Source organism: Salvelinus fontinalis, chromosome 17, assembly GCF_029448725.1.
Source record: "Salvelinus fontinalis isolate EN_2023a chromosome 17, ASM2944872v1, whole genome shotgun sequence".
Classification (NCBI taxonomy): domain Eukaryota; kingdom Metazoa; phylum Chordata; class Actinopteri; order Salmoniformes; family Salmonidae; genus Salvelinus; species Salvelinus fontinalis.
In genome coordinates this window covers 45,684,114-45,710,280 of record NC_074681.1, presented here as the reverse complement: position 1 = coordinate 45,710,280, position 26,167 = coordinate 45,684,114, and the positions used below count along the sequence as shown (strand labels likewise).

Here is a 26,167-nt window from a genome sequence, read left to right as displayed (position 1 = left end):
CTCGAACTGTATTGCCATTGTATCCGAGAGGAGGTTGGACATTAAAACCTATGACATCATCTTTATTATATAACCTGATGTAAATTGTACTATGATTCAGTACTCTCGAGAATAAACGCTATTGATTGATTGATTTTAAGACTGGTTTCTGTCCATTTAATGCTGATAATTATCTTACAAATTCTTATTTATGGGCAGAGTGTTTTAATTGAATTGGTTGATAAACAGGAATTAAAATTCCTTTAACAATTTCTCATTAAGAATAATGTTGTTTTAATTCTATATGGGTCATGCCTTGCTTTGGTCATGTGTTCTCTTATGGGTCAATGGTTTTAATTAGAATATAGCAATTATGTTCTCGCCACAATTACTTAGAAGGGCATGTGGTCCCACCCCTCCCATGTATACCCAGGCGCATTGTCACGCCCTGACCGTAGAGAGCTTTTTATGTCTCTATTTTGGTTTGGTCAGGGTGTGATTTGGGTGGGCATTCTATGTTAATTTTTCTATGTTTTCTATTTCTTTGTGTTTGGCCGGGTGTGGTTCTCAATCAGAGGAAGCTGTCTATCGTTGTCTTTGATTGAGAACCACACTTAAGTAGCCTTTTCCCACCTGTGTTTTGTGGGTAGTTGTTTTCTGTTTTGTGTTTCTGCACCTGACTGGACTGTTTCGTTTTCATTCATTCTCTTTGTTATTTTGTTTCCTGTTCAGTTTAAATAAAAAGTCATGAACACTTACCACGCTGCGCTTTGGTCCGATTCCTCTTCATCCGACGACAACACGCGTTACATGCATATTTTATAGCACATGTACATTCAGGATGTAAGGCTTACTAGCTATGGCAAATGTTAGGAAGACCTGGTTGTTGTAACAAAAACAACAACAACAAAAAAACAGCCAAGATTTATACTTTGACCACATCTTTTCACATACGTTTTATTTGGGTCTTTTTCATTTACCACGTTGATTGGCTCCAGCCATTGGAAGCTCGGTGCATGTACAAAGAAAAAGGACGCAATTCAACCATTGATGGATGGTGATAAAAATAATGACATTGACAGTAGTCATGTGAAGGTTTTCAATGTTTTATTGGTGGAGTTTATGGATTTGCATTATATTATATGATGCCTGAATAGGAAAGAGGATCTGATCATGTCTATTGGTATTCTGGATCAATTCTTGATCCAAAAAGACACAACTGTTTTGGGGGTTAATTCCACATCTGCTTGCATTGCTTGGTAGTGTATTAGCATGGTATGAAACAACATAAATTATACAATTGAAGTAAAATACAAATTAACAGAATTATCCTAAAATGAGACATGAATCAAACATTAACTGGATAGTTGTTTATGTTTGTGAAACCTCGAAATGTACACCATGAGAAGTGACTTTGTAAGGGCTGTGCTGAGTGGACGGGCTCCCAGGGCTGTGCTGAGTGGACGTTTAAGAGTACATGTGCCCCTTATTGTTATTCAAGAGGTTCCAACGTTAGGAGATGACCATCGGGGTCATATAATAACCAGGGTGGCTATAGAGTGGGCAAAAGTTCAACACTCAGGAGTCAATGTCATGTCTTTTGTCTTTTGTCTTTTTCGTAGCCTGAGAAAGAGAGAGAGAGTGAGAGAGAGAGGATCTATTTACATAAATTTATAACAGATGCACACAATGTAACACAATATATTAATAATTCCCTAAAGATTGGTCGTCAATGTCTTTCATAACTGTTGCAATACAAAACATTGAAACATTGTTAAATATTTGTTACTTTGGTATACATTGAGTGAAATGTTATACATTGAGAGAGAGAGAGAGAGAGAGTAATATTACACAATTCATTAATAGATCATCACTCACACACACAGACATGGCTTCATAGTTGTTCATAGTTTATTATCATAGTTTGTCATAGTTTCTAATGATCATTTCCAATCATAGTTTGAACATAGTTTCTAATCATACTTTCTAGTCTGAGAGGTTTTGATATAATAAGAGGGTCAAATAGAACCTAAGAGGGCAGAAGCTATTGTCTACAAACAGTAAGAATAAAAACAATGGCTACTGCTCAATGGATAAATAGCCTTCATTTTTAATACACATCATTTTTTTAATAACATGCACAGTTGAAGTCAGTAGTTTACATACACTTAGGTTGGAGTCATTAAAACTCGTTTTTCAACCACTCCACAAATTTCTTGTTACCAAACTATAGTTTTGGAAAGTCGGTTAGGATATCTACTTTCTGCATGACAAGTAATTTTTCCAACAATTGTTTATTTCACTTATAAATCACTGTATCACAATTCCAGTGGGTCAGAAGTTTACATACACGAAGTTGACTGTGCCTTTAAACAGCTGGGAAAATTCCAGAAAATGATGTCATGGCTTTAGAAGCCTCTGATAGGCTAATTGACATCATTTGAGTCAATTGGAGGTGTACCTGTGGATGTATTTCAAGGCCTACCATCAAACTCAGTGACTCTTTGCTTGACATCATGGGAAAATCAAAAGAAATCAGACAAGATCAAGATTTTTTTTTTTTGCCCTCTCCTGCTCCTCTCGCAGGTTGGTGCCAGTGTGAATAATAATGTGTCCTGGTCAGGCTGGGACACTCTCTCTCTCTCTCTCTCTCTCTCTCTCTCTCTCTCTCTCTCTCTCTCTCTCTCTCTCTCTCTCTCTCTCTCTCTCTCACCTCTCATAGGAGAGATTTCATTCATTTTGAAAAAACTACATTTTATTTGAATTCTTTATATATCAGTCACTTCACTACACTACATGTTTATATTTATAATTATTCTTTACTTCTTTTCTTAGAGAAAAATGCCTTGAAAAGGGTCTATTGTAAACCAACACCCCCATCAGTCTCTAAATCCCCATCTTCAAGCTGTGAGCGCCTCAGACAATATCTCTTCCACGCTAGATCTCCAGGGCCTTCCAGGTTTTGTATGTTTTCTTTTCCCTGATAGATCAACCTTCTTGCCGTTACGCCCTAGTAATGTCTTGAGGACAGAAGGGCCCATCTTCGTAAATGTTCACGATGGTGGAGAAACTGCTGTACTTGTTTCATCATATCAAGCACTTTCAAATAATCTCCCCACCTGAAGCTAAAGACAGGCCCAAATAGGTGATCTCTGTGCATGCTTTTGAAAATACATACGAACTAACAGATTTCACTTTGGAGTCTGGACCATAGGCCATTGAAGATATTCTTTTGGCTTTCAAATCATCTCGCCCGCAGACTTCCTCTTCCAATGCGTACCCAGGCTGGGATGTTCCACTCAGGTCCTGTTCGGTCTGACATAGAGCAAGTCTTATCTTAAGCCATTCTCTCAAGTGAAACGCAGGAGAAAATGACTTAAGATGGTTTCGTCATTGTGTCCCAGACATGAAGGACACAACACACCTAGAATTGGTCTAGGAGACATGTTTTCTGTAGTTTATCTGTGTTAGACTTGGCACAGGACAAGTCTAACACTTACGTATACTCAGGCAGACCTACCTATATACAAGGGGTCACAAGACACACAGCAAATCCATAATTTCACTACAAAATTTCCCAACTGTTTCACATTTTCTGTCAGTTCAATAAGGTCACTACACGTCAATCACCAGGACATTTTTATTGCAAACATTGGCTTTACCAAAAAGAAACAGCTGCACTATCATGTTACTACATAAGCACTCACTCCATAGCGTGAGAACATCCGGACAGGATGTCCATAAAAGGGCATAAACACAGGACACCAAAAATCACCTTTTGACACATGCTGTCTACCGTATTCTCTGCAGATTTCATGCATTTTTGTGTGGCTTAATTCCCTGTAAAAGACAGAGGTAAAGTTGGTTTTATATTCACACATTCAGACATTCAACGGACATTCAACAGACATTCGCCACAAGCCATTTAAAAATTCACCATTTGTCACAGAATCATCAAACAATATATGATTTATTCTATAAATGTCAAGCATACTTTCCCAACCTTTGTTTTGAATACAAATACCAGTTTTTATTTGATAGACCTACATAAGATCTATAAAAGGCCATTTAAAGCAGTTTAAATCAATAACTAATTCACTGTTTGTCACAGAAACATAGAACTAGGTATGATTTATTCTATAAATGTCTAGCATACGTTTACAACCTTTGTTTTTTTAAATTCCAGTTTGGATTTTGTAGAAATACATAAAATCTCTAAAATGCCATTTAAAGTGGTATAAATCAATAACTAATTCACTATTTGTCACAGAAACATCAAACTATGTATGATTCATTCTATAAATGACTAGCATACTTTTACAACCTTTGTTTTGAGGAAAAATGCCAGTTTTGACTTGATAGAAATACATCAAATGTATAAAATGCCATTTAAAGCGGTATAAATCAATAACTAATTCACCGTTGGTCACAGAAACATCAATCTATGTATGATTTATTCTATAAATGTCTAGCATAATTTTCCAATTTTTGTTTTGAGTAAAAATTCCAGTTTTGATTTGATAGAGGGCATGCTGTATTTCTGATCAATTTGATGTTATTTTAATGGACAAGAAAATTGCTTTTCTTTCAACAAGGACATTTCTAAGTAACCCCAAACTTTTGTATGCTAATGTACGTATATACTGTATATATGTATTAGCAATGGTATTGAAAGATACCAGAGGGTGGATAACAATAAAAAGCACTAATGTAAGAAGTGGACGGTACATGTTTTGTTTTTGGGCTAAATGTATTATGATTTGCCTCTGAACTGTATGTGAACCCCTCTGCAATCTACTGGCATTAACCATTAAAAACTAGGACTTCAACCAGGCTATCCCTGTGCTATTTTCTCTCTTTCTCTCTTAAACTGCTAGCACAAAGCCTACGCGAAAATGTGGTTTTTCATAAAAGATCATGAAAAAATAAATAAACTGGCCCAAATCAGCTCTGCATAATTCAGCAGGGAGGTGTGCAACTACCACACATTATACCCATTATACCAGTGGAGAAACTACGTCACCTACATAGGTATTACCATGTCCCTTTCAATTCAAATTCCTTGCAGAAAGAAGTATTTGCAAACCTTTTAATACATCCAGAAAGACAGTGGTCTTAGAAGGGTATATATACTTTAAAATACATATTTTATGTGAATGGATGTGGATGAAAGAATTCTGCCAGTGTTTTAATGTTTTTTTTCCTTTACCTCGAACTCTATATATCCAAGTGGGCCTATGAGGACCTTGGGGATCAGATTTACCATTATACGACAGCCAACAGATAAACTGTTACAAATATACTGGTGTAGGCTACAACATGAAAAAATATCATGAAATGGCCCTTGAGGCATGGGATGCATAGTTCGAACATGTCGACCATATCTTTAGTGTACAACATGAAGTTTCCCTCTCCATGTCAATGAGGGGGAAGCGGCAGCGGAGCAGTGGAGCACTGAGCAGAAGCTAAGTAGGCAGCAGAGTGGGTAGTGCCTACATTTAAAAAAAAATATGCCACACATGCACAGAAATCTCTATCAATAGCCATGGAAAGTCGTGTTCCAGAAAATCCAGAACCACCAGCCACTCAGTATAAATGCATGATATTGTAAAAGGTTGCGTCAATCGAATCTGGTATCAGGATAAAATGTGATTCAAAGTCACCGAATATACTTTAAGTATTTTTATTTAACATAAGTGATAAATGGTAAATGCAATTTTTGTATATACAGGTTCACTGTATCACCACGCAGGGTAAAGCAGAGAACTGACTGAAATAGTACAGACATCTTCTTTTATACTGTGACAGATGTAGTTCCAACTTTAGAGTTGGCCTGTCACAGTAGAGGCTTAGCGTGGCTTAAACTTGCTAGCCTATCGGTGGTGCCCAGGCTGGTCCCAGCCTCACAGCACACAGGATCCAGATATCCGGAAGTGTTTGTTGTGAAGCTTGAGCTGAGTTGTCGGTGACTACACTGCTCAGTTCCTGTTTTCTTGTTATTCAGCAGGCACGCTATGTTTTGTGATTAACATGTCCTATTTCTTTAAGGCCTATATTTGTTAAAAAAGAGAACAAAACCATCCTTCACAATATGTACCCATTGAAGATGGTTACATAGTCAGATTAATATACATGTGTTTTAAATGTTTACATGCTTTGCCAGAATAACGATTTCCCTAATAATCCTGTTTACGTGGACAAATCTGAAATCAGGCTACCTGATAGGATTTAAATAAACGCAGAAAATCGCAGAAATCAAAATAAACTTTCTACCATGTTCTTTTTTATTTTGAGTTCGGACATACAGGTGTATAATGTTTGTACGTGAAAACTATTTCTAAAATGCATACTTTCAGTTTTTCCGAACTCAATTCACTCATGCATAAGAGGGAATCTTGCGCTAACAGTGCTGGTACATGCGCAGATTCAATACACAGCAGGAACGCAGATTAAGGTCCTAATAATTCAAAAGATTGCATTAAACATAATCGTTGATTCTTTATGAATATAATTTAAATGCCTCATGAGTTTAGGGCTAGATTCAATCAGTACTGCCTTAACCCGTGATAACAGTTTTATTTAGGAGATGTCGGAGGTGTAACTGCGTTGGAGATGTCAAATCAGCAAATAATACCTTTCACGGACATTGCCATTGGATGCGCCGAGTCACGTTAGTAATAATCCTATGCAGCCTTGTTAAAAATTCAAACAATTGAATGTGCGTTGTAATATACACCTCAATTAGCCTAATATAAATCCTTATTATTTTGTTTAATGATACTCAATTTGAGTGTCATTATTTCTCTATAGCCTACACCACAGGTGTCAAACTCATTCCACGGGGGGCCGAGTGTCTGCGGGTTTTCGCTCCTCCCTTGTACTTGATTGATGAATTAACATCACTAATTAGTTAGGAACTCCCCACACCTGGTTGTCTAGGGCTTTATTGAAAGGAAAAACCAAAAACCTGCAGACACTAGGCCCTCCGTGGAATGAGTTTGACACCCCTGGCCTACACTTTCTCGTTCTGAACTTCTTACACGAGTGGGAAGGGTGGGAATTCTTGACAATGACCAGACCAGCAAGCGCTCACTGAATTGACAGCTCCAATGCAGTTACACCTATGACACCACCAAAACATCAGCTACGAGGGTGTCGGCTATCGCCAGTGTTATGATACTGATGGTTTGCCAAAACTGATGGTTTGTACAGTTGTGGCTACCAGTACAGCTCCATCTAATTGTAGCGTCGGGGATAACAATTGTAGCATTTTAGCCAAGCCTAACCCTTTACCTTACCTAAACCTTATTCTCCGAACCTGCTACGTTGATTCTCCTAACCTGCCAGGTTAAATCTCCTAACCTGCTGCGTTAGTTATCTTATCATGCTATGTAAACAAATCACCAGTGCCGACAAACCATCATTATCACCAGACCGGTTAGCGCTTGATCTGATTGAATCTAGGCCTTAGTTCAACTGTCATACCCCACCAGAACCCAAAATACACTACATGACCAAAAGTATGTGGACACCTGCTCGTCGAACATCTCATTCCAAAATCATCGGCATTAATATGGAGTTGGTCCCCTCTTTGCTGACATAACAGCCTCCACTCTTGCTTCCATTCAGCCACAAGAGCATTAGTGAGGTCGGGCTCGCAGTCAATGTTCCAATTCACTCCAATGGGGTTTAGGTCAGGGCTCTGTGCAGGCCAGTCAAGTTCTTCCACATCGATCTCAACAAACCATTTCTGTATGCACCTTGTTTTGCGCACGGGGGCATTGTCATGCTGAAACAGGAAAGAGCCTTCCCCAAACTGTTGCCACAAAGTTGGAAGCCCAGAATCATCTAAAATGTCATTGTATGCTGTAGCGTTAAGATTTTCCTTCACTGGAACTAAGTTGCCTAGCCCGAACCATGAAAAACAGCCCCAGACCATTATTCCTCCTCCACTAAACTTCATTGTTGGCACTATGCATTGGGGCAGGTAGCATTCTTCTGGCATCTTCCAAACCCAGATTTGTCCTTTGGACTGCCAGATGGTGAAGCGTGATTCATCACTCCAGAGAACGCATTTCCACTGCTCCAGAGTCCAATGGCAGCGAGCTTTACACCACTCCAGCCGATGCTTGGCATTGCACATGGTGATCTTAGGCTTGTGTGCGGCTGCTCGACCATGGAAACCATGAAGCTCCTGACAAACAGTTCTTGTGCTGACGTTGTTTACAGAGGCAGTTTGGAACTTGGTGTGAGTGTTGCAACCAAGGACAGACAATTTTTACACACTTCAGCGGTCCTGTTCTGTGAGCTTGTGTGGCCTACCACTTCACGGCTAAACCGTTGTTGCTCCTAGACGTTGACACGTCACAATAACAGCACTTATAGTTGACCGGGGCAGCTCTAGCAGGGCAGACATTTAACAAACTGACTTGTTGGAAAGGTGGCATCCTATGACTGCCACGTTGAAAGTCACTGAGCTCTTCAGTAAGGCCATTCTATTGCCAATGTTTGCCTATGGAGATTTCTTGGCTATGTGCTCGATTTTATACACCTGTCAGCAACGAGTGTGGCTGAAATAGCCAAATCCACAAATCTTAAGGGGTGTCCACAAACTTTTGCATAAAAAAAGTGTATTTATATGTTTTACTTTTTGTAATTTAGCAGACGCTCCTATCCAGAGTGACAAGTGCATCAATTTTCATACTGGTCCCCCATGGGAATCAAACCCACAACCCTGGTGTTGCAAGAGCCATGCTCTACCAACTAAGCCACAGTAAGCTTGTTTTACTCCAATGTTTGTAGACAAAGTACATGTAGCCTCAAAACATGGTTCAAACTATAATTGTTATATCATAGCTGTTCAGTCCTTGGATCCAAAGCTCTGTCTATGAATTTGAGAGTGGTTACATTTCTCCAGTCCCATCCCTTTTTACCGAAACAGGGGTGGGGAAAATGCTTTGTTAGTTTCAACTGCTGATTGCTGCTTTAAAGAACTAAATGCTGAGCGCTTACCGAGAAGATAAATTGGTCTATGAGTGAAATCATTATTATAATTTAATTTACATTGATACGGCTTGTATGAAGTGACATTTTACTTTGTGAGAGAAAAATGAGTATTAGCGTTACTTTAAGGTTTATATAAACGATAGATATGTACAATCATGTTACTCTGGTTGTGTAAATTGCTGTTTTCACATAACTCTGTACCTAATTCAACACGGCTGTGTACATCTTGTGTTCTTACCCCCACTCTCTGTACTCTGAAATGTGCATTGTCAGAACGAGGTATCTCTGTTCCGAACGAAGTCTCTCCTTATCCTCTATTCTAAGAACAAACAGTTCTTAGTACTCACAGGAGAACACAGAGGACTCTGAATATTTGCCCACCTCATCCAGTAGATATGGGTTGGTTCGACACATTGAGACAGTTGGTAGTGGATTAAGGAAAAGTAACAAAGGTTGGGCTATATAAGGCAAGCCCCAACTCAGAATCAATCATTGGGCTCTCAATGAATCACCTAGGGGTGGGTCGTTGACCAGCTCCATTATTGGAATAATTAATCAAATGTCAAATGAAGATTGTTTGAAGAAATTAAAGTCTTTCTCACTTTATTCAAATTTCCACGACAGGTTAAATAATTGCTGCCTTCGTGAAAGAAAAGTTACAAAAATGATTCCGTACATTTCCGTGCCGTTTTGTCTGAGGAAACTGTTACCATTCTAGAAGATAAAGGCTACTTAAACCCCCCAAAACATTGGATTTCTTTACTATAAGATCACCTATTCTTATTGTTTAAAAAATAAAAAATAATTCTGAAGTGGAACAATAATAGAAGATCACATTCTGATTTCAACCGTACGGTTTGCTTGATTCTGCATTTTCAGACGCAGGCGTTGAGCCTAGACTCAAAAGTGGTTGGAAAATGTGGTTCATATTTTTTTATTTCACCTTTATTTAGCCAGGTAGGCCAGTTGAGAACAAGTTTTCATTTACAACTGTGACCTGGCCAAGATAAAGCAAAGCAGTGCGACAAAAACAACAACACAGAGTTACACGTAAACAAATGTAAAGTCAATAACACAATAGAAAAATCTATGTACAGTGTGTGCAAATGTAGAAGAGTAGGGAGGTAAGGAAATAAAAAGGCCAGAGGCAAAATAATTGGTGGTCAGTTTTACGAGGGTATGTTTGGCAGCATGAGTGAAGGATGCTTTGTTGTGAAATAGGAAGCCAATTCTAGATTAAACTTTGGATTGTAGATGTTTGATGTGAGTCTGGAAGGAGAGTTTACAGTCTAACCAGACACCTAGGTATTTGTAGTTGTCCACATATTCTAAGTCAGAACCGTCCAGAGTAGTGATGTTGGACGGGCGGGCAGGTGCAGGCAGCGATCGGTTGAAGACCATGCATTTAGTTTTATTTGCATTTGAAAGCAATTGGAGACCTCGGAAGGAGTGTTGTATGGCATTGAAGCTCGTTTGGAGGTTTGTAGCACAGTGTCCAAAGAAGGGCCAGATGTATACAGAATGGTGTCGTCTGCGTAGAGGTGGATCAGAGAATCACCAGCAGCAAGAGCGACATCATTGATATATACAGAGAAAAGAGTCAGCCTGAGAATTGAACCCTGTGACACCCCCATAGAGACTGCCAGAGGTCCGGACAACAGGCCCTTCGATTTGACAAATCGAACTCTATCTGAGAAGTAGTTGGTGAAACAGGCGAGGCAGTCATTTGAGAAGCCAAGGCTATTGAGTCTGCCGAGAAGAACATGGTGATTGACAGAGTCTAAAGCCTTGGCCAGGTCGATGAAGACGGCTGCACAGTACTGTCTTTTATCAATGGCGGTTATGATATCGTTTAGGATGAGCGTGGCTGAGGTGCATCCATGACCAGCTCTGAAACCCGATTGCATAGTGGAGAAGGTACGGTAGGATTCGAAATGGTCGGTGATCTGTTTGTTAACTTGGCTTTCGAAGATTTTAGAAAGGCAGGGCAGGATGGATATAGGTCTATAACAGTTTGGGTCTAGTGTCTCCCCCTTTGAAGAGGGGGATGACCGCGGCAGCTTTCCAATCTTTGGGGATCTCAGACGATACGAAAGAGAGGTTGAATAGGCTATTAATAGGGGTTGAAACAATTTCGGCAGATCATTTTAGAAAGAAAGGGTCCTGATTGTCTAGCTCAGCTGATTTGTAGGGATCCAGATTTTGCAGCTCTTTCAGAACATCAGATGTCTGGATTTGGGTGAAGGATAAGTGGGGGGGGGGGCTTGGGCAAGTTGCTGCAGGGGGTGCTGAGATGTTTGCCGGGGTAGGGGTAGCCAGGTGGAAAGCATGGCAAGCCGTAGAAAAATGCTTATTGAAATGATCGATTATCGTAGATTTATCGGTGGTGACAGTGTTACCTAGCCTGGGAGGAGGTGCTATTGTTCTCCATGTACTTTACAGTGTCCCAAAACATTTTGGAATTAATGCTATAGGATGCAAATGTCTGTTTGAAAAAGCTAGCCGTATCTTTCCTAACTGACTGAGTATATTGGTTCCTGACTTCCCTGAAAAGTTGCATATCGCGGGACCTATCCAATGCTAATGCAGAACGCCACAGGATGTTTTTGTGCTGGTCAAGGGCAGTCAAGTCTGGGGTGAACCAAGGGCTATATCTGTTCTTAGTTCTACATTTTTTGAATGGGCCATGCTTATTTAAGATGGTGAGGAAAGCACAAATAAAGAGCAACAAATCGAGAGCAACATCCTCTACTGACGGGATGAGGTCAATATCCTTTCCAGGATACCCGGGCCAGGTCGATTAGAAAGGCCTGCTCGCTGAAGTGTTTTATGGAGCGTTTGACAGTGATGAGGGATGGTCATTTGACCGCAGACCCATTACGCACGCAGGCAATGAGGCAATGATCGCTGAGATCCTGGTTGAAGACAGCAGAGGTGTATTTAGAGGGCAAGTTGGTCAATATCTAAGAGGGTGCCCATGGCTACGGATTTATGGTTGTACCTGGTAGGTTCCTTGATAATTTGTGTGATTGAGGGCTTCTAGCTTAGGTTGTAGGAAGGCTGGTGTCACGTTCTTTCAAAATCGAACCCAGAAGCAGACCAGGACAAGGAGCGTAGGAAGAAGGTGAGTATTTATTTACAAGTAAATGTGAAAGGGTAGATATATCCAGATGGCGTAGCGGGTAGCGGTGGTGAATTGATGGGAGGAAATAGGTGAATCCAATGGAGTAGCGGAATCCTCCATCAACCAGGCGGGAATGGGGTGAATGATCCGGGTGAGTAACTGAAGGCAAAACAAACGGAGGTAAGTTCAAGGCAAGCAATACGTAAACAAAAACAACAAAACAAATACTATCCAACTTGAGTCTGATACTATGGCACAACATACTGTTCATGGCTAACGATCCGGCAGGGAATGGATGTCAGGTCAGAGCTTATGAAGTGGAGGGGTGATGATCAGGACAGGTGTGCAGATTACTGATGGGACACAGGTGCGGGTGAACATCAATCTCCCAACAAGCTAATTCGCCCGGCAACCAGACAGGGTGCGTTCCAGGACACCGGAAACACACTCCAGGACAGACAGACAGGCAAACCCAGACTTGGGAAGCGGGATTCGTGACAGCTGGGGTGTTAATCATGTCCCAGTTTAGGTAACCTAACAGTACGAACTTTGAAGATAGATGGGGGGGCAATCAATTCACATATGGTATCCAGGGCACAGCTGGGGGCTGAAGGGGGTCTATAACAAGCGGCAACGGTGAGAGACTTGTTTCTGGAAAGGTGGATTTTTAAAAGTAGAAGCTCGAATTTTTTGGGCACAGACCTGGATAGTAAGACAGAACTCTGCAGGCCATCTCTGCAGTAGATTGCAACACCGCCCTCTTTGGCAGTTCTATCTTGTCGGAAAATGTTATAGTTAGGGATGGAAATGTCAGGATCTTTGGTGGTCTTCCTAAGCCTAAGCTAGGACATCCGGGTTGGCGGAGTGTGCTAAAGCAGTGAATAAAACAAACTTCTGGAGGGGGCTTGTAATGTTAACATGCATGAAAACAAGGCTTTTACGGTTACAGAAGTCAACAAAGGAGGGCACCTAGCTCCACTCCACTCCACTGGGAGTGGAACTGGGGGCTACAGGGCCTGGGATAACCTCTACATCACCAGAGGAAGAGGAGGAGTAGGATATGAGTACGGCTAAAGGCTATAAGAACTGCTTGTCTAGTGTTATATGTTTCGTTGGTTTTCTGATTAAAGGTGAAACGGTAGTTACTGGAAAGAAGATATAGCTGCATGACCCCAGCTCAATCGTGTGACGAGTTGTTGGTTATTCAATGCTGGCTGGATGCTTAATTTTTTGCTTTCCCCTTTTTCTTCTCCATTTGTGGGTACGAGTCTCGCAAACAGTCGAGAATATAATAATTACATAACCAGAGCTTATGGTTCATACATTTGCAGAATTGTATGCCTATGGCAAAACAAGCTTGTTAATGTTTCACCTTGAAACAAATGAAATTACACAGAAATCAAATGAAATCATGGCTAGAATAATTATTTATGTACAGTGCTTTGTAAAAGTTCCCCCTTGGTGTTTTTCTTATTTTGTTGCATTACAACCTGTAATTTAAATTGATTTTTATTTGGATTTCATGTAATGGACATACATAAAACAGTCCAAATTGGTGAATTGAAATGAAAAAAACTACTTGTTACAAAAAAAAAATGCTATGAAGAACCTAAATTAGATAGATTACCTTCAGAAGTCACATAATTAGTTAAATAAAGTCCACCTGTGTGCAATCTAAGTGTCACATGATCTGTCACATGATCTCAGTATATATACACCTGTTCTGAAAGGCCCCAGAGTTTGCAACACAACTTAGCAATGGGCACCACCAAGCAAGCGACACCATGAAGACCAAGGAGCTCTCCAAACAGGTCAGGGACAAAGTTGTGGAGAAGTACAGATCAGGGTTGGGTTATAAAAAAATATCAGAAACTTTGAACATCCCACAGAGCAAATCCATTATCCATTATTAAAAAATGGAAAGAATATGGCATCACAACAAACCTGCCAAGAATGGGCCGCCCACCAAAACTCACAGACCAGGCAAGGAGGGCATTAATCAGAGAGGCAACAAAGAGACCAAAGATAACCCTGAAGGAGCTGCAAAGCTCCACAGCGGAGATTGGAGTATCTGTCCATAGGACCACTTTAAGCTGTACACTCCACAGAGCTGGGCTTTAACGAAGAAGGGCCAGAAATAAGCCATTGCTTCAGGAAAAAAATAAACAAACATGTTTTGTGTCCACCAAAAGGCATGAGGGAGATTCCCCAAACATATGGAATAAGGTACTCTGGTCAGATGAGACTAAAATGTAGCTTTATGGCCATCAAGGAAAACGCTATGTCTGGCGCACACCGAACACCTCTCATCCCCACAGTGAAGCATGGTGGTGGCAGCATTGCTATTGGGATGTTTTTCATCTGCAATCGACCGGGAAACTGGTCAGAATTCAAGGAATGATGGAGGGTGTTAAATACAGGGAAATTCTTGAGGGAAACCTGTTTCAGTCCTCCAGAGATTTGAGACTGGGACGGAGGGTCACCTTCCAGCAGGACAATGACACTAAGCATACTGCTAAAGCAACACTCGAGTGGTTTAAGCGGAAACATTTAAATGTTTTGGAATGGCCTAGTCAAAGCCCAGACCTCAATCCAATTGAGAATCTGTGGTATGACTTAAAGTTGGCTGTACACCAGCGGAACCCATCCAACTTGAAGGAGCTGGAGCAGTTTTTCCTTGGAGAATAGGCAAAAATCCCAGTGGCTAGATGTGCCAAGCTTATAGACATACTCCAAGAGACTTGCAGCTGTAATTGCTGCAAAAGTATTGACTTTGGGGGGGTGAATAGTTATGCATGCTCAAGTTCTGTTTTTCTTGTTTGTGTCACAATAAAAAAATATGTTGCATCTTCAAAGTGGTAGGCTTGTTGTGTAAATCAAATGATACAACCCCCCCAAAAAATCTATTTAAATTCCAGGTTGTAAGGCAACAAAATAGGAAAAATGCCAAGGGGGTGAATACTTCCGAAAGCCACTGTAAATGTATATTAATATCATGTTATTACCCATTTAATCTGTGCTGTAATATAAAGTGCTACCGAAATGTAAAAAATAAAACTACACACCTCCCAAAGAAGGCCCTTTAACAATGTGCAATTTATTTTTTATTAAAATCGAATGAAATGCAAAAACAGAACATATACCATCATTAACAAATCATACAATTTTCACTTTAATCCAAAACTAAATACAAAGATGAGTAAAACCAATAACTCATAAAAAGCTAGATACACATTATTGCTTAATTGAATTGACAAGCAATGTAATTCTTGATCAAACGTGGTAACCAACCATTCATTCCTAAATGCACACAGGCTTGCCACTTTGAAAATGAACTTGGTGTCTTGAACGGTGAACCTTATTATTTTACTGTATTGAGTGGCGCAGCGGTCTCAGTGCTAGAGGCGCCACTACAGACCCTGGTTCGATTCCAAGCTGTATCATAACCGGTCGTGATTGGGAGTTCCATAGGGCGGCGCACAATTGGCCCTGCGTCGTCCGGGTTAGGGTTTCGCCGGGGTAGGCAGTCATTGCAAATAAGAATTTGTTCTAAACTGACTTGCCTAGTTAAATAAAAAATAAATGTGAAGACTATACTCTCTTTAGTGGGTATTCAATCCGATTGCGGTTTGTCGGCTACAGTATGCACCTTTTATAAAAAGCCAATGTTCCCATGTTCACGGAAACTGCAATCACGGTAAGTGATGTAAACTGTATTTCGGCTCAATCGGAAATTACTTTAAAATGTTAAGCCCACTATTACGCAGATCTACCGCTGATCGCATTGAAATTCTTGATTACAGGTCCATGCATCAGCATACACTAATTCTGAATGCAAGTTAAGAGTGTTACATGCCAACACACATTCATTTTCAGAAGTGAACCTAATAAAAGGTTATCAAAGATACATTTCAGTGTAAAATCTACATCCTACCCATGTTATTTCCATGGTGATATGTACACACAACTGGGATCTGCAATAATCTGAGGAAGCATGTTTTATTGCCATTTTCATAGTCTTGTCATGGTGAATGGAAATTGTGGTGGGCGTTATATTAATTCATGCTGACACAACTTCTGTTGGTTAACTACATTAAACGGTTCCTTCTGTGTTAGCTGTTTGTTTGTGTATTCCCATGTGTGGAGCTGCATTCGCCATGATAAGAGCACAAACTCCATTAGTCTGCTTCTGCATAAAAAGCTTTCGGACGGTTCACTTTGAAAACATAAACATGCAGATGTGAATGAGCGCAGATATTGTTTGATGAAAAGTTTGAAACTTCCAGGTGGTGTGAAAGATACCAGTGTTGAACTCTAATATGAATTCATGGGAAATGTATTCGGCCATTTTTTTTATTTGTATATTGATACAATTTGCAAAGCCAAGTGGAAAGTTTACTAAGAAGCTTCCGGGCTAATGCCCTTCTACTTCCAAATGGTCAGCATAGAAAACAAACGGTATAACACTTTCCAGTGATAAAAAAAGGTGCTGTATACAATTTCTTCCTTTCCTATGATGAAGAGAGGTCATAATCATAAGAAGAAATCAAAAAAACATTGCATCATTGAGTTCCCAAAGTCATGCATTCAGACATATATAGATCACCAACTGAAGTTGTTACATATGCAGGCACAGCTGTGTTGGTTATGTAGTCTATTATATTTTCCCCCTTGACAGTTGTCCAAAGGAGTTTGTTTAATATCAATACGTTTTTTTCTGAGTAATCTATTTATATTAAAGTGCCATCCTTAGGGCTCAACAGCCCTGTAGCCACACTTGAAATTGGCACACACTGCCCATGCGGACTTCTCAGTCTTCAATTCGGAAACTTTTGAAGCTTCTAACCCTATCAGCAAGAGATAGAAGAATAAGCACATTAGGAACTTATATCTGGCGACGACAACAAAAAAAACAGTTGGCACTCAGTTCTTTAAAAACAACTGTTTGGAAGCTTGAGTGAAGAGGCGACGGGGATATGAAGCAGGTGTGTAGAGGGTGATAGGCTGAGGAATGTCGATCTCTCAGTGGAGGAATACAGAACATGCAGTGGTCGTAAGTCTTCCCCGTGGTTCGATGGGGCAGCTGCTGTGAGCACTTCAGATGCAGTCACTCAAAGTTGTGAATCTTCAAATGGGTTCCACCTTCCAGGATGACCACTGGTACTTCTCAAAAACAACAAAAAAAGCATATTATAAGCAAGCAAACACCAATTATATTATAACCTACATAATTAATCAAACCAGAAATAATGTCCTAAAAATGTATTATGGAAGTAGTTTCATGTCAACATTCACAAAATGACATTTTGACAATAGAGTCACTCAGCTTTAATATTTACAAATACACTCAGCAGACAGTTTATTAAGTACACCCATCTAGTACCAGGTCAGACAACCCTTTTCCTCCAGAACAGCCTGAATTCTTCAGGGCATGGACACATTGCTCAATTGGTATCATGTGCCAGGAAAACATTCCCAACACCATTATACCACTGCCAGCAGCATGTACCGTTGACACCAGGCTTAATGGGGTTATGGATTTATGCTGCTTACGCCAAATCCTGACTCAGCATAAAACAGGAACAGGGATTTGTCGAACCAGGCAATGTTTTTCCACTTAATTGTCCAATGTTGGTGATCGCGTGCCCACTATGGCAGAGTTTTGGTTTTAGCTGATAGGAGTGGAACCTGGTGTGGTTGTCTGCTGCAATAGCCCATCCGTTCCGAGATGCCGTTCTGCGCCGTTATTTGCCATTTGTAGCCCGCCTGTTAGCTTGCAAGATTCTTGCCATTCTCCTTCGACCATGGTGCTGCTGCTGACTGGATGGTTTTTGTTTGACGCACCATTCTCGGTAAACCCTAGACACCGTGGTACATGAAAGGCCCTGGAGGCTGGATTTTGCTGAGATACTGGAACCAGTGCACTTTGTACCGACGACGATACCACTAGTCAGTCGCTTATGTACTTATTTTGTCTATTCTAACATGTAACTGAACCCCTCGATGCCAGTCTGCCTGCTTTATATTCCAAGCCACAGCCATGTGACTCAGTGCATGTAGGAGCGAACCATTTTCGTGAACGGGATGCTGAGTGTATATTCATACAGTACCAGTCAAAAGTTGACACGCGTGCTCAAAGGTTTTTCTTTCTTTTTACTATTTTTTACATTGCACAATAATAGTGAAGACATCAAAACATGTAGTAACCCCCCAGAAAAGTAGCTTTGCAAACTCTTGGCATTCTCTCAACCAGCTTTGCCTGGAATGCTTTTTCAACAGTCTTGAATGAGTTCCCACATGTGCTGAGCACTTGTTGGCTACTTTTCCTTCACTCTGTGGTCCTACTCATCCCAAACCATCTCAATTCGGTTGAGGTCGGGTGATTGTGAAGGTCCGGTCATCTGATGCAGCTCTCCATCACTCACCTTGGTCAAATAGCCCTTACACAGCCTGGAGGTGTGTGTTGGGTCATTGTCCTGTTGAAAAACAATTGATAGTTCCACTAAGCTCAAAGCAGTTGGGATAGCGTATTGCTGCAGAATGCTGTGGTAGCCATGCTGGTTAAGTGTGCCTTGAATTCTAAATAAATCAGCAAAGCACCCCCACACCATCACACCTCCATGCGTCACGGTGGGAACCACACATGCGGAGATCATCCGTTCACCTATTCTGCGTCTCACAGACACGGCGGTTGAAACCAAAATTTGCAAATTCACACTCAGACCAAAATACAGATTTCCACATGTAAATTTCTCGTGTTTCTTGGCCCAAGCAAGTCTCCTCTTATTGGTGTCCTTCAGTAGTGGTTTCTTTGCAGAAATTCAACCATGGAAGGCCTGATTCACACAGTCTCTTCTGAACAGTTGATGTTGTGTCTGTTCCTTGAAGTCTGTGAAGCATTTATTTGGACTGCAATTTCTAAGGCTGGTAACTCAAATGAGGTAACTCTGGGTCTTCCTTTCCTGTGGCAGTCCTCATGAGAGCCAGTTCCATCATAGCACTTGATGGTTTTTGCAATTGCACTTAAAGAGACTTGCAAAGTTATTGAAATTTCCCAGATTAAGACATGAAGGTCAGTCAAAGTAATGGACTGTCATTTCTCTTTGTTTATTTGAGCTGTTCTTGCCATAATATGGACTTGGTCTTTTACCAAATAGCTCTATCTTCTGTATACCACCCCTACCTTGTCACAACACAACTGACTGGCTCAAATGCATTAAGACTGAAAGATATTCCACAAATTAACTTTTAACAAGTTTTCATTTAAATGCATTCCAGGTTGATTACCTCATGAAGCTGGTAGAGAATGCCAAGAGTGTGCAAAAAGCTGCCATCAAGGCAAAGTGCAGCTACTTTGAAGAATCTAAAATATATTTTGTTTAACACTTTTTTGGTTACTACATGATTCCATATGTTATTTATTCGTTTTGATGGCTTCACTATTATTCTACAATAAAGAAAAACCCTTGAACGAGTAAGTGTGTCCAAACTTTCGACTGGTACTATATATGCACTGAGTGTACAAAACAGAACACCTGCTCTTCCTATGACAGACTGACCAGGTGAAAGCTATGATCCCTTATTGATGTCACTTGTTAAATCCACTTTCATTAGTGTAGATGAAGATACAGGTTTAAGAATGATTTTTAAGCCTTGGAGACAATTGAGACATGGACTGTGTATGTGTGCCATTCAGAGGGTGAATGGGCAAGACAAAAGATTTAAGTGCCTTTGAACGGGGGCTATGGTAGTAGGTGCTAGGCCCACCAGTTTGAGTGTGTCAAGAACTGCAACACTGCTGGGTTTTTCACGCTCAAAAGTTTCCCACAAGATTGGTCCACTACCCAAAGGACATCCAGCCAACTTGACAACTGCCGGAAGCTTTGGAGTTAACATGGGCCAGCATCCCAGTGGAACGTTTGACATCTTGTCGAGTCCATGCCCTGACGAATTGAGGCTGTTGAGGGTTAAGGTGGGGGGTGTAACTCAATATTAGGAATTAGAAACATACATACAGTCAGATCCAAAATTCTTGGCATTCTTAAAATAAATACAAATACTGAAATATATTGTATATTATATTGCTATATTAAATTATAATATTTTTATGAAACAGCCTCCTGGCAGAGGCAACCAGGTTTTTGACTAAAATATCCTAGTACTGGGTAAAGTTAATTACGCCGTTAACTTTAAGGGCCCCAGGACCAGTGGAAGCAAAATAGCCCCATAACATCAAAGATCCACCACAATATTTTACAGTAAGTATGAGGTACTTTTCTGCATACGTATCCTTCTTTCAACACCAGACCCACCACTGGTGTTGCATAGCCAAAGAGCTCCATTTTCATGTCATCCAACAAACGTAAACACCTGGAATTTGCTAAACGGCACTGGCATTCTTCAAAAGAAGAATGCACATGCAGAAAAGTACCTCATACATACAATAAAATATAGTGGTGAATCTTTGATGTTATGGGGCTTCTTTGCTTCCACTGGTCCTTGGGGACCTTGTTAAGGTCAAAAAGGGCAAAATGAACTTGACCCAGTACCAGGACATTTTAGTCTAAAACTAAAATGCCTCTGCCAGGTAGGCTGAAACTTGGCCGCAAGCGGATCTTCCACCAAAAAACATTAACCAAGCACACATCAAAATCCACAACGAAATGGTCAATTGACTACCAAAAAATCAACATTCCGCAATCAGTCTCTGGACTTGAACCCCATTGAAAATCTGTTGGTTTGATTGAAGAGGGCAGTCCATAAGCGCAGACGAAGGATATCAATTATCTAGAAAGATTATGTATGGAGGAATGGTCTAAGATCCTTCCTAATTTGTTTTTCAACCTCATAAAACCTTTTGTAAAAAGTCAGTGGCAATATCCTCTCAGAGGTGAAGGTGCCAGAGCATTGAAAACCGGGGTGGCAATAATTTAGTTTTATTAACTTGAACAAAATCTTCCTCTGAGCAACTGTGGTGGTATAAAATAACATAATTTCCCCATTTCTTTGCGAATACAATTTACACAGAGTGTACAAAACATTAGGAACAACTTCCTAATACTGAGTAGCACCCCCATTTGCCCTCAGAACAGCCTCAATTTGTCGGGGCATGGACTACAAGGTTTCAAAAGCGTTCCACATGGATGCTAGCCCATGTTGACTCCAATGATTCCCACAGTTGTGTCAAGTTGGCTGGATGTCCTTTGAGTGGTGGACTATTCTTGATACACACTACTATTATACCCCCGTTAATAAAGGCACAAATCTTTTGCCTTGCCCATTCACCCTCTGATTGGCACATACACAATCCATGTCTCAACTGTCTCAAGGCATGAAATTCCTTATTTAACCCGTCTCCTCCCCTTCATCTACACTGATTGAAGTGGATTTAATAGATGACATCAATAAGGGATCATAGCTTTCACCCTGGATTCACCTGGTCAGTCTATATCATGGAAAGAGCAGGTTCGGTTTGAACGCTACAAACAGACTTCAGACGAGGGGGTCGTATAGCAAAACAAATAATAATTTAAAGAAACATCTCTATCTGAAATTTACGGATTTTAAAGGGGATTTTACAGGCAATGTAACAGAGTTGAAGTCAGACGTTTACATACACCTTAGCTAAATACATTTAAACACAGTTTTTCACAATTCCTGACATTTAATCCAAGTAAAAATGACCTGTTTTAGGTCAATTAGGATCACCACTTTATTTTAAGAATGTGAAATGTCAGAATAATAGTAGAGAGAATGATTTATTTCAGCTTTTATTTCTTTCATCACATTCCCAGTGGGTCAGAAGTTTACATACACTCAATTAGTATCTGGTAGCATTGCCTTTAAATTGTTTAACTTGGGTCAAACGTTTCGGGTAGCCTTCCACAAGCTTCCCACAATAAGTTGGTTGAATTTTGGCCAATTCCGCTTGACAGGGCTGGTGTAACTGAGTCAGGTTTGTAGGCCTCCTTGCTCGCACACGCTTTTTCAGCTCTGCCCACAAATTTTCTATAGGATTGAGGTCAGGGATTTGTGATGGCCACTTCAATACCTTGACTTTGTTGTCCTTAAGCTATGTTGCCACAACTTTGGAAGTATGCTTGGGGTCATTGTCCATTTGGAAAACCCATTTGCGACCAAGCTTTAACTTCCTGTCTGATGTCTTGAGATGTTGCTTCAATATATGCACATCATTTTCCTGCCTCATGATGCCATCTATTTTGTGAAGTGCACCAGTTCCTCCTGCAGTAAAGCACCCTCAACATGATGCTGCCACCCCCGTGCTTCACGGTTGGGATGGTGTTCTTCGGCTTGCAAGCAACCCCCTTTTTCCTCTAAACATAACGATGGTCATTATGGACAGTTCTATTTTTGTTTCATCAGACCAGAGGACATTTCTCCAAAAAGTACGATCTTTGTCCCCATGTGCAGTTGCAAACCGTAGTCTGGCTTTTTTATGGCGGTTTTGGAGCAGTGGCTTCTTCCTTGCTGAGCGTTCTTTCAGGTTATGTCAATATAGGACTCGTTTTACTGTGGATATAGATACTTTTTTACCTGTTCCCTCCAGCATTTTTACAAGGTCCTTTGCTGTTGATTTGCACTTTTCGCACCAAAGTACGTTCATCTCTAGGAGACCGAACGCGTCTCCTTCCCGAGCGGTATGACGGCTGCGTGGTCCCATGGTGTTTAAACTTGCGTACAATTGTTTGTACAGATGAACGTGGTACCTTCAGGCGTTTGGAAATTGCTCCCAAGGATGAACCAGACTTGTGAAGGTCTAAAATTTATTTTCTGAGGTCTTGGCTTCTTTTGATTTTCCCATGATGTCAAGCAAAGAGGCACTGAGTTTAAAGGTCGGCCTTGAAATACATCCACAGGTACACCTCCAATTGACTCAAATTATGTCAATTAGCGTATCACAAGCTTCTAAAGCCATGACATCATTTTCTGGAATTTTCCAAATTGTTTAAAGGCACAGTCAACTTCGTGTATGTAAACTTCTGACCCACTGGAATTGTGATACAGTGAGTTATAAGTGAAATAATCTGTCTGTAAACAATTGTTGAACAAATTAGATATCCTAACCGACTTGCCAAAACTATAGTTTGTTAACAAGACATTTTGGAGTGGTTGAAAAACTTGTTTTAATGACTCCAACATAAGTGTATGTAAACACTTGACTTCAACCGTACATAAAGTTTTTTACGAAAAGTTTTTGTAAAACATGCACCTTACATCTGATCTTGAAACTGTCTGTAAAGCCAACTTTCTTTCATCAAGGTTTTATATGGTCTGTAATTGGTTTCTCTTGAATTTTAATATCCGTTTTTAGCATTATGAGATCCATAACGGTTGTGGATGTGATGGATATTGAATTATCATATCTTAGCTTGTATCTTAGCAGAAGCTTGTGCATTCACCACATTTTATGTGCTTGTTCTGAAATATATTCTTCATACTTTCAGTGACGCAATTGTTGATATCTTGAAAATGATGTGTTCTAGCTACGATTATCTTGGAAAACATATGCTGAAATTGATTTCTCATACATGGCAGTACACTTTTTTTTTTAGATAGAAAGATAAGAGTGCTAATCAACAAACTGTGAATAGTCCTGGAGTGTCTTTTTCAAATGAAAGCCCCCCAAAATATACAGACTTCATCCAGTGTTCAGAAAGTGGATTGGCAGTATAGGCACATGCCTCATCTGCATTACAATATTTCAGATGACTTTTTATACAAAAAAAAAAACACTTATCTTTGGGTGTACAATCAACTGGTAAATGGTTAACCTATTAGGGTGTGGTGCCTGGCTGTGTATACTATTAAGGCTAACTGTAATTATGCAGGTACAATGCCTTATGCTGTCTTTTTTTAAACATTCCAAATGACATGATAGATTTCATGATTTCAGACTAACATCCAAAACGGTTGTTTTTGCGCTCTAAAGTAATCATGGAAACGGCCATATTTTCCATATTATCCTTTTTCAATTCCTTGAGAATGGCTATCCATGTTTTGACCTAAGACTTAGAAACGCACAGACTTTTGCTAATATGTTCAGTCTCCCCAAAAAGCTGGTCTATTTAATGTAACATCCATAATGCTTCTTATTTGTTTTATTTCTCCAACATAACAATATTTTTGAAGTTCACTTTTATCAATATACACTTATACACTCCCCCTAAAGGCGTCAGCATGCTTCAGTTTGGCCAGCCGAAGTCTACTAGGCAAACCGGACGAGTGTGCTCAAACTCCCTTAAAAAATACCTTCTCTTGAAAAATTTGAAAAAAGGGGCCTCCCGGGTGGCGCAGTGGTCTAGGGCACTGCATCGCAGCCACCAGAGACTCTGGGTTCGCGCCCAGGCTCTATCGCAGCCGGCCGCGACCGGGAGGTCCGTGGGGCGACACACAATTGGCCTAGTGTTGTCCGGGTTAGGGAGGGTTTGGCTGGTAGGGATATCCTTGTCTCATCGCGCACCAGCGACTCCTGTGGCAGGCTGGGCGCAGTGCCTGATCAACGTGCACGGTGTTTCCTCCGACACATTGGTGCGGCTGGCTTCCGGGTTGGAGGCGTGCTGTGTTAAAGAAGCAGTGCGGCTTGGTTGGGTTGTGTTTCGGAGGACGCATGGCTTTCGACCTTCGTCTCTCCCGAGCCCGTACGGGAGTTGTAGCGATGAGACAAGATAGTAATTACTAACAATTGGATACCACGAACTTGGGGAGAAAAGGGGGTAAAAAATATATTATAATAATACATTTTAAAAAATGAGAAAAAAGTGGCAAATAATACTATTTGTCCATTTTGAGATGCCGTTGCCAGTATACACATCCTGAAAATAGTCAGATTTAATCTAAGAAAACTCAAGAAATCTGTCATTAAGTTTGACGTTGAGATCTTAGTCGTGCAATTCTACATCTAACTAAGATGGTTGGTGCAGTATTTCTCAATGAATAAAGGTGCATGAAAACGAGTCATCTCTCATGAATGACAAACTTTATTGAAGAATCCCTACCGTTAACAAATCTCAGACCAAGGGGCGTACATGTCGGCTCCCAAACTTCGGCTGGCCTTGAGAAAAAAAAAGTGCCCCCACCAAACAACCGAAAAAAAACTCTTACTGAAGTACAAAATACACATAAACGTCATCATAATATACACTACTGTTCAAAAGTTTGAGGCCACTTAGAAATGTCCTCGTTTTTGAAAGAAAAGCACAGTTTTTGTCCATTAAAATAACACCAAATTGATCAGAAATACAGTAGTCTTTGAGTTCCTCTTGCCCATCTTAATCTTTTGTTTTTATTGGCCAGTCGGAGATATGGCTTTTCTTTGCAACTCCGCCTATAAGGTCAGCATCCCAGAGTTGCCTCTTCACTGTTGACATTGAGACTGGTGTTTAGCGTGTACTATTCAATGAAGCTGCCAGTTGATGAATTGTGAGGCGTCTGTCTCTCAAACTAGACACTCTAATGTACTTGTCCTCTTGCTCAGTTGTGCACCGGGGCCTCCCACTCTTTCTATTCTGGTTAGAGACAGTTTGCGCTGTTCTGTGAAGGGAGTAGTACACAGCGTTGTACGAGATCTTCAGTTTCTTGGCAATTTCTCGCATGGAATAGCCTTAATTTCTCAGAATGAAAATAGCCTGACAAGTTTCAGAAGAAAATTATTTGTTTCTGGCCATTTTGAGCCTGTAATCGAACCCACTAAGGTCAGTTGTATTGCTTCTTTAACTTTATTAGCATACTGGTTATTGTTCGGAATTTCAGATGACTGACGTGCCCAAAGTAAACTGCCTGTTACTCAGGCACAGAAGCTAGGATATGCATATACTTGGTAGCATTTGATAGAAAACCCTGAAGTTTCTAAAACTGTTAAAATAATGTCTGTGAGTACAACATAACTGATATGGCAGGCGAAAACCAGAGGAAAATCCATCCGAATTTTTTGTTGTTGTTGAGGTCACAGGCCATTTCAATGCTAGTCTATGGGAAAAACAAATATAGATAGGACCCAGATTGCAGTTCCTATGGCTTCCACTAGATGTCAAACTTCTT

General features: G+C 40.5%; 1 protein-coding gene across 4 annotated transcripts in view; it reads right to left on the bottom strand.

The window, feature by feature from the left end:
* Window positions 1–15,190: 15,190 nt before the first annotated feature.
* stard3nl (STARD3 N-terminal like) overlaps window positions 15,191–26,167 on the bottom strand; it is a 36,560-nt gene continuing 25,583 nt past the window's right edge. Inside the window, exons 9-10 of one of the 4 annotated variants that reach the window (XR_008753265.1) lie at window positions 25,126–25,181; window positions 15,191–17,275 (exon numbers count right to left, since the gene is read on the bottom strand). The gene's annotated coding sequence lies outside the window, so the exon portion shown is untranslated. The remainder of the gene's footprint in view (window positions 17,276–25,125; window positions 25,182–26,167) is intronic. The other 3 variants (XR_008753263.1, XM_055867592.1, XM_055867591.1) reach the window with 3 other exon arrangements.